At 38.6% G+C, this 10,308-nt stretch overlaps 1 pseudogene; it reads left to right on the plus strand.

Annotated features, from left to right (window-relative positions):
* Positions 1-2,031: 2,031 nt before the first annotated feature.
* Positions 2,032-3,374, plus strand: LOC138168751 (actin, cytoplasmic 1 pseudogene; annotated as a pseudogene).
* The last annotated feature ends 6,934 nt before the right edge of the window (positions 3,375-10,308 follow it).

Raw genomic sequence — 10,308 nt, forward strand, 5'->3', positions numbered from 1 at the left:
AAAGCAGGGTGATGCTTTGAATTGTAGAATGGCAAAGAAGAGAGAGGTCAAAAGGGATGCTTTTGTTGTCTGAGTAAAATATGAGGCAAGGTCCTCAGCTAAGTAGGGAGGGAATAGTGTAAGGGGTTTGAGGAGAGAAGAGAGTTTGGAATAATGGCTATTGAGAATGTAATAGAGTCAACAAGGAAGAAGAAAAGGACTTTGGTACTTTAGTGAGTATCTGACATGACAATACATAACTTACTAGAGTTCAAGCTATATAATTTTTTCCTGTAGTATTCAGCAGCATGTCAGTACAGAGAAGAAAGAATATGGCAGTCAAATAGGATTGAGACTTGGTCGGATATGGCCTGTGATAGGGCCCAAGAGCAAGGAATGCAAGCATAAAAAAAGAGAAAAATAGCTCAATTGAACTGGTTAACTATAGGGTAAAAATTGTGAAGGGAAAACAGAAATGGCAGAGTAAGGGTAGTGGCCTAAGAGAGCAGGGAGGGGTAGAGGGACTAGAGATCCCTAAGAAGATGAAGAATAAATGTAGGGGGGATGGAGTAGAGAGTGAGATAGAAAGATAGGTGGTAATGACCAAATACAGGAATTTCAGAGTTCTAAATAATGGATAGTATACACAAATTAAATAACAGCATTGTACTATTTATATAACTTTTTTGTTTATTTGAAAGATATAAAAAACCTTCCTTTGAGCTTTAAGAATTAGAATGTTTAATATAAACAAGCCATCTGACATTATAACTAAATCTGAGACAGTCCCCATGGTAACTAACCTAAGGGTAGAGCCCATTGGCTGTTTCAGTCAGCGACTCACAGAGCTAGCATACCTTGGTGGGATTACCAAAGATCCACTATCTGGCCCTCAGCTTTGCAGGCTCAGGGGCTTAATATGATTTTGCCTAAAAGCAATCAAGCAGACCCTGGGAGATTTAGTCACTGTAACTGAATTTCCAATAGACTAATTTTAAAACAGAAATGCCAGTTTATGATTGGAGCTATAAGTCAATACTGAAGACTGTGACCCATTATTGTCATATAGCACCCTATTCCTGGTGTACCAATCCACCCAGGAGACCCAGCTATGGATGAGAAAGCTCACTAGATGAGTTGAGAATTAGAAGAAAGGAAGCTGTATATTCTTAAGTCATATTTCTGTCCAGCTTTAGTGGCCTGATAAATTGTTCTTATCTATCTAGGGCTATTTCTGTCTCAATAACTAGGAATAATTAGAATCCAAGTCCCCTATTCCTGGTTGGTCATAGAGGGGGCTGACAAACTCTTACTATACACATTCCCTTTTTCAAGAGTCTTCATCAGTCCCCAAAAGCTTCTGCCATTACTATCACATCTCATGGCAAATAGGTTTCGATTTTCTAAGTTGTTTATTTCTTATGAGTTATATTTTTCAGGTGATGACTTCCTAGTAGTTAATCCTTTAAATAAACTATCTCCAAATTGCAGTGTAGACAGGATTATTTTATGAAGTCTCTCTAAAAAGGTTAATTCTTTGGGGCATTGACTCTGGAACTTTGCACCTCTGTATTTAGGTATAACCTACTCTATTCTCTTACCAGCCTCTTCCAAAAAGTCTACTACCTCACAAGGTTGTTGTACAGAAAGGTTCTATATGATTGTGAGTCACTATTATTATTACGACCAGTATTTTGAATTTTTAAAAAAGTTAATTATGGGGGCGACTAGGTGGTGCAGTGAATAGAGCACTGGCCCTGGAGTCAGGAGGACCTGAGTTCAAATCTGGCCTCAGACATTTAACACAAAAACTAGCCATGTGACTTTGGGCAAGTCACTTAACTCCAATTGCCCTCTAAAAAGCAGAAAAAAAGTTTATTATGCTAAGTATGTGACACAAAAATATGCAGAATGATAAAATAATTTGGGAGCAGTATGGCAAAGTGGCAAGAATGCTGGATTTGGAGCTGTGAGCTCTTCTACCCAGTGTGCACTTGCCTTCCCCCTGCCTCCAGGTGCGACACCACCTCCTCTTTTCTCTTAAGGGTTTAAACTTGCCACTTCAAAGTTCGCCATGGATGATGATATTGCTGCTCTTGTTGTTGACAATGGCTCTGGAATGTGCAAAGCTGTCTTTGCAGGAGAGGATGCCCCTCAGGCTGTCTTCCCTTCCATTTTTGGGTGCCCTAGACATCAGGGTGTGATGGTGGGTATGGGCCAGAAAGATAGCTATGTGGGAGATGAGACCCAGAGCAAAAGAGGTATTCTGACCCTGAAGTACCCCATTAAACATGGTATTGTCACCAACTGGGATGACATGGAGAAGATCTGGCATCATACTTTCTACAACGAGCTCCGTGTGGCCCCTGAAGAGCACCCTGTGCTGCTCACAGAAGCCCCCCTGAACCCCAAAGCCAACAGAGAAAAGATGACTCAGATTATGTTTGAGACCTTCAATACCCCAGCCATGTATGTTGCCATCCAGGCTGTGCTGTCCCTGTATGCCTCTGGTCGTACCACTGGTATTGTAATGGACTCTGGTGATGGTGTGACCCACACTGTGCCCATCTATGAAGGTTATACCCTTCCCCACGCCATCCTCCATCTGGATCTGGCTGGCTGTGATCTGATGTACTACCTCATGAAGATCCTGACTGAGAGAGGGTACAGTTTCACCACCACAGCTGAGAGGAAAATTGTGTGTGACATCAAGGAGAAGCTGTGTTAGGTCGCCCTAGACTTTGAGCAGGAGCTGGCCACTGCTGCATCCAGCTCCTCTCTGGAAAAGAGCTATGAGCTCCCTGATGGTCAGGTTATCACCACTGGCAAAGAGAGGTTCCGGTGCCCAGAAGCTCTCTTCCAATCACCTTTCTTAGGTATGGAATCCTGTGGAATCCATGAAACTACCTTCAACTCAATCATGAAGTGTGATATTGACATCTGTAAGGATTTGTATGCCAACACCATGTTGTCAGGTGGTACCACCATGTACCCAGGCATTGCTGACAGGATGCAGAAGGAGATTACAGCCCTAGCTCCCAGCACAATGAAAATCAAGATCATTGCCCCGCCTGAGCGCAAATACTCTGTCTGGATTGGAGGCTCCATCCTGGTGTCTCTCTCCACTTTCCAGCAGATGTGGATCATCAAGCAGGAGTATGATGAATGTGGGCCCTCCATTGTCCACTGCAAATACTTCTAAATGGACTGTTTGTGGGTTTTTTTTATTTTTATTTTTTTGTCAAAGGGTGTGACATGATAATTGCCCAAAAAAAGAGATGAGCTTGGCATGGCTTTATTTGTTTTGTGCTGTTGTTGTTTTTTTGGCGCTTGACTCAGGATTTAAAAACTGGAACTGTCAAGGTGATGAGCAGTCTAGGTATGCTGGAGGCAAACATCCCCAAAGTTCTCCAGGGCGTCTACAGGACTCTGATTGTACATATTTTTTAATAATCATTCCAAATACCGTGTTACAGTTACAGGCCTCTGTGAAGGCTGTCAAGGAGCGATGTAACAGATCCCGAGGTGGAGGGGGAGGGGGGAGGTACTAGTATGGCTTTAAGTGTAAATTATGTAATCCTTAAAAAAAACTTTTTGTATCTTCTGCCTTAATACTTGTTCCTTTTATTTTTTTAATTGTCAGCCATATGGAATGGCTCCCTAAATTCCCTCCCTGCCCCCAACATAGATGTGAATGAGGACTTTTATAGTCTCCCTGCGAGTTTTGAGATTGGTGCCAGTACTTGGGGGAGGGGAGGAGCTTTACCTGTACACTGACTTAAGACCAGTTCAAATAAAAGTGCACATGTTAAAGAAAAAAAAAAGAATGATGAATTTGGAACTAGATTCAAAACCCCAAAACTTACTACCACTTATCACCTGTGTGACAATAAATGAATCATTTTAATGTCTCTGGACCTCAATATCCTTATCCCTGAAATGAGGGGATGAGAGTAAATAAAACTCTAAGGTCCACCTCATCCTCAACTGAAACTGCTTTCCCTAAAGTTATCACTGATCCCTCAGTGGACATATCTAATGATCTTTTCTCATTCCTCATCCTTCTCTATCTTTCTGCTGCATTGACATCATTGCCCACCTTCTTATCCTGGATATTCTGTCCTCTTTTGGTCTTCATGTTACCACTCTCTCATGTTATTCTTGTTTAATCACATTCAACTCATACTCCCTCACTCTGTATGTGTGTGTGTGTGTGTGTGTGTGTGTGTGTGTGTGTGCCCCAAGACTCTATCCTAGGTCTTTTTCTCTCTATATATTTTCTTTCTCTTAGAGGCCTCAAAAGGGTTTTATTATCATCTCTATGCTGATGACTTACAGATCTATATATCCAGCCCCAGTTTCCTCCCTGAACTTCAGTCTTATCTCATTAATTGACTACTGGACATTTCAAGCTGAATGTCCCAAAGGACATAGCTCAAACTCAATATGTCCAAAACAAAAATCATTCTTTCTCCCCAGAACCCAGCCCTCTTTCAAACTTCCTTAGTCCTATAGAAGGTACCACCATTCTTCTAGTCTCTAGGTTTATGCCATTAGTGTTATATTCAATTTCTCACTCTACCTAACCTCATATCAGTTATCAAATTATTTTGTTTCTACTTCCACAAAATTTCTTGTATCCAACTTCTTCTCTCTACTTACGCAGTTTACATTTTAGTTCAGACCTTTATCACTTTTCACCTATATTATTGAAATAGTGGTGTCAAACTCAAACAAAAACATTCCTGTGGGCAGCCTATTGACATAGAAAACCACAAATTAATATTATCTATGTTGTACCACATTTTTACTTATTTTGCTAAATCTTTCCCAATTACATTTAAATCTGACTCAGGCCATTTACTACAAAAAGTTTAACAATTTTTTTTTTCTTAAGTGAAGATATGACTATGTCACCCCCATACTCAACAAATTCCAAAGGCTCCCTATTGCCTTTACCATAAAATATAAACTTTTCTGCTTTGATTTTTAAGTCCTTTCAAGACCTGGCCCCAACCCATCTTTGAAGTCTTATTATATGCTCCCCTCCTATACTCTGTGATCCAGCCAAAATAGCTTCCTCTCTATTCCTTACATAAACACTCAATCTCTTCTCTCTGTACTTTGCACTGAATATCTATCGCCACCCCCACCCCACCTGAAATTCACTCTCTTTTTACCTCTGCCCCATAGAATCATTCCCTTCCTTCAAGAGCTAGATCAAGTAACACCTTCAATATTAAGTCTTTCCAGATCCCTGCTCCATAACTGCTAGTGCCATTCTCACCAAATTGCCTTGTATTTAACTTTGTATTTACTCTCTTTATATTTATTCTGTATTTAATTATATATCCCTGTTGTCTCCTCCATTAGAAAATTAGTTCCTTGAGAGTGGGAATTATTTCTTTTTTTGTATTTGTATCCCCAGTGATTAGCACAGTATCTGGCATGTACTACATACTTAATAAATGTTTATTGATTGATTGATTCCAGCTCCAATTTTGATTTTATGACTGTAAAATATAAAATAGAATTATCCTCTAATTGGATATTATACTCTAGTTTGATATTATTGATATCCAAAACTAGAAGTTTGTTTTTGTTTTTGTTTTTTTGTTTGTTTTTTGGAGGGCAATTGGGTTTAAGTAACTTGCCCAAGGTCACACGGTTTTTTGTTTGTGTGTGTTAAGTATCTGAAGCCAGATCTGAACTCAGGTCCTCCTGACTTCAGGGCCAGCACTCTACTCACTGTGCCACCTAGCCACCCTTTTTTTTGAAGGTTTTTTTTAAGTTTTTAATGTTTTTCATCAGTAATTTTAGTACATGAAAGAAAAAAAATTCCTAACAAACTAAAAAAAAACCCTTAAAATGCTTCTTGTGCCAGGAAGAAATAATCATTTAAATGAATAAAATTGGTGATATAGAGCAGACTTATCTAAAAGAAAGCATTATCACAGACAATAATGTGCTATATCTGAAGTTCTTGAAATCAACTCTCCTTTCCAAAATAATTTTCTTAGCAATAAAACAAACAAACAAACAAAAAAACCAGGAACTTTCAGAAATCAGCCTGTGGGAAAGAGTGCAAAAAAAAGAGACAAAACCCACCAAACTTTAATTTCTTAACCCTTCTGTAAAATATTAAGGCAAAGAATGTATTGCTCATATCACACCAGCCAATACATCTAGCTAAAAAATGACAGGCACTCAGGGTATGCACAGCCTGCAGCAAAAACAGCTGCACAGCACAGATGCTTTGGGGCAAAGGCAGGGCAAGAGTCAGACTACCTGTACGTCCTCCACTAGAGGCATATCCACCAATCAATAACTGGCATATGGCCAGTAAACAATACTACAAGAGCAAGAATTAGACTTTTAGAAGAGAGATTTAGAAGACCATTAAAATCTACCTTCAAAGTGGATCTTTAAAAAACTGAGCAAAAGATGTAAATGAAGCATTGACATCTCTAAAGGTAACTATGAGTATTAAAAAAAACAAAAATGAACAAAAAACCTAATAGCTTTGAAGAATTGGCAGAAAATCTTAATAAAGGCATGGATTATGAAGAACAAAATAACCTAGAGTACACAAGAGGAGAAATGGGAGAATAACAAAATAAATTTTTTTTAAAAGAAGGACATCTGAAAGAAAAAAATCTCTAGAAACCAAACTGAGTTAGAAGATAGGTTTGTAAAACAACTTTAGAGTTATTGTTCTCTCAGAAAAACATAAAGAAACTAAGAGTTTTGTATATCATCTTCTAGATAGGACAATTTTAATGGCCCCAAAGTATTAAAAACAAAAAAAGTAGATTAATCTATAGAATTTATAATATATTAATAGAGAGGAGCCCTAAGTTTAACTCTCTCAGAATTCTAGTCAACAAACTTAACAAACATCTAATATGTAATGTCAAATAGAACATTTAGGATGCAAAAAATGATACATCAGAAAACACCTAAATGAATTCCTGCAAGGTTATTCAATTAGAATACAAAACAGAAGTTTGAATTTGATAGAGGAAAAAATAAGGATGATTGGCATCTAAACCCCAAATTATCTATATTGCAAAATTAGCATGTGGTTTACTGATGAAAGTGATTTCTATAAAACTGATTTTCCTTTAGAAGAAAATAAAAACATAGCAGTTTTTAAATTTGGGGGGGGGGTCTTTATTAATTTGTTTACTTTTAGTTTACAAGATTCAGTTCCACAATTCCTGGAGTTTCAAATTTTCTCACACTCCCTCTCCCCTGCCCCCCATGAAGGCATACAATCAAATAGGATCTGCAAACACTTTCACATTAGACATTAGTCAGGTTATAAAGAAGGATTGTATTGGATGGAATGAACAATGGGAAAGAGGAAACAAAACCAAACCAGAAAAAGAAGAAGGGCAGGTAGTTTGCTTCAATCTGCATTCAAACTCTGTTCTTTCTAGTCCTTTCTCTGAATGTAGACATCTATCTCCCTCATGAGTCTTTTGGAGGTACTCTAAACAAACTTTGAAGCTACAGAACCCACAAAATGACAGAGAGAAGCTAACTTCCCACTGAAGACAGTCCAGCAGGCCAGCAGAAAGGGGCCAACACTGTGCTCTGGCCCACCCCTCGTGAGCCCCAGGTTTTTGCCTCAGGGCGACCACAACCAGCTGCCAGCTGGAGGGACTTCAGATCACCAGCAGCTGTGGTGGTTTCTAGAATTATCAAATAATAGATGCTAAGGACAAAGTGAGAGGTCAGTGCATTGTGGACTTTGGGAACAGGGAGACTGGAAGAGCAGTACAGCCTTTACCCCCTAGAGGGAGAAGCAGCTGAGGCTCAGCAGCCATGCAACCACTGCCACATGACTGCTTCAGAGCTCCTGGCCTGCAGACTGTAGGGGGACCAAGCAAACAATCTGAGGGGTAATCACTCTTGCTTTAACTTACTTGGATCTGAATTGCTGGCTAGGGTGGAGGTCCTGGGGTGTGTGACCAGGTTGCCAGAGCATGTGGAGGCTTCAGAGAGAGCACCCAACTAATAGCTCCAGCAGCTGAGAAAACCCCAGCGATTGGGACAAAGCTTCCCCCTCTGGCAGCTGAGTTCTACTGTGGTAAAAAGCTCAAACGTCAAGTAATTGAGTGGCAATATAAGCAAGCAAAGGAATCAAAGCAAGCTCAACAATCCAACTTTACATTCATATTTTGGGGACAAAAAAGGATCAAAGCATGGAACAGGAGGAAGACAGCAAAGTCAGAACTCCCGCACCAAGAGCTTTGAAGAAATATATGAGCTGTTACAACCCACAGAGGAGCTTAGGATAAGTGGAGGAAAAATTGGGGAAAGAAATGAGAATGATGCAAGAAAATTATGAAATGAGAGTCAACAAACTCACTGAAGAAAATAACACCTTAAAAATAGACTAATTCAAATGGCAAAAGAGGCTCAAAAAGCCAATGATGAGAAGAATGCCTTAAAAATCCGAATTTACTAGATGGAAAAAGAATCTCAAAAGCTCACTGATGAGAATCATTCCTTCAGAATTAGATTGGAGCAAATAGAAGCTAGTGATTTTATGAGAAATCAAGATACTATTAAATAGATCCAAACAAATGAGTCTTTTGGAGTTGACTTATAACCCTGCATTGCTGAGAAGAGTCCAGTCTATCAAAGTTGGTCATCACAAATACATTGTGTCTGTAATTGTGTACAAATTTCTCCTGGTTCTGCTCTTCTAACTCAGCATCATTTCGTATAAGCCTCTCCAGGTAAATATGAAGTCCATCTGCTCCTTGTTTCTTATAGCACAATAGTATTCCATTACATTCATATATCACAACTTGTATAGCCATTCCCCAATTGATAAGAATTCCCTTAATTTCCAATTCTTTGCCACCACAAAAAGAGCTACTATAAATATTTTTTGCATATACGGGTCTTCCTCCCACTTCTATGATCTCTGGGATACAACCCTAGAAGTGGAATTGCTGGGTCAAAGGATATGAAATTATTTATAGCCCATTGGGCAGAGTTCCAGATTGCTCTCCAGAATGGTTGAATCAGTTCACAACTCCACCAGCAATGTATTAACGTTCCAATTTGCCCACATCCTCTCCAGCATTTGTCATTTTCCTGTTTGGTCATCTTAGCCAATCTGAGTGGTGAGATGTGGTACCTCAGAGTTGTTTTGATTTTCATTTCTCTAATCAATAGTGATTTAGAGCATTTTTTATATGCTTATCTTTAATTTCTTCCTCTGAAAACTGCCTGTTCATATCCTTTGACCATTTTATCAATTGGGGAATGACTTGTATTCTTATAGATTTGACTCAATTCTCTGTATATTTTAGAAATGAGGCCTTTATCAGAGACAGTGGTTGTAAAAATTCCCAATTTTCCACTTCCCTCTTAATCTTGGTTACATTGGCTTTGTTTGTACAGAAGCTTTTCAATTTAATGTAATCAAAATTATCCATTTTGCATTTTATAATGTTCTCTAATTCTTGTTTGGTCATAAAGTCTTCCCCTCTCCATATATCTGACAGGTAAACTATTCCTTGCTTTCCCAGATTGCTTACAGTATCAGCCTTTATAACTAGATCATGCATCCATTTAGCTTGATTTTGGTATATGGCATTAGATAATGGTCTATGCCCAGTTTCTGCCATACTATATTCCAGTTTTCCCAACAGTTTTTGTCAAATACTGAATTCTTATCCCCAAAACTGGGGTCTTTGGGTTTATCAAACAGTAGATTACTATAGTCATTGGCTGCTGAGTCTTATGTACTCAATCTATTCCATTGATCCTCTACTCTATTACTCAGCCAGTACCAAGTAGTTTTGATGACTGATTCTTTATAATACAGATTAAAATCTGGTATGGCTAGGCCACCTTCCTAGCACGCATTCCCTAGCATTGCTTTTCATTAATCTCTTGATATTCTGGACTTTTGTTCAGCCAAATGAATTTTGTTACTATTTTTTTCTAGCTTTACAAAATAATTTTTTGGTAAATTGATTGGTATGGCACTAAATATGTAACTTAAGGGGCAGCTTGGTAGCATGGCGAGTAAGAGCACTGGCCCCAGAGTCAGGATGACCTGGGATTGAATTCGGGCTCTGATACTTAGCACCACACCCAGAAATAACAGGTCATTTAATCTTGAGGAAGTTACTTGACTCCAATTGCTTTAAAACAAAGAAAAAATTTAAAAAAATATGTAACTTAATTTAGGTAAAATTTTTATTTTTACTATATTAGCTAGACTCACCCATGAGCAAATGATGTTTTTCCAGTTAGTTAGATCTGACTGTATTTGTGTGAAAAGTGTTTTGTAGTTGTGGT

The sequence above is a fragment of the Petaurus breviceps genome, unplaced genomic scaffold, assembly GCF_028583685.1.
Source record: "Petaurus breviceps papuanus isolate PSGF00001 unplaced genomic scaffold, PetGlider_PUasm1.0 126, whole genome shotgun sequence".
Classification (NCBI taxonomy): domain Eukaryota; kingdom Metazoa; phylum Chordata; class Mammalia; order Diprotodontia; family Petauridae; genus Petaurus; species Petaurus breviceps.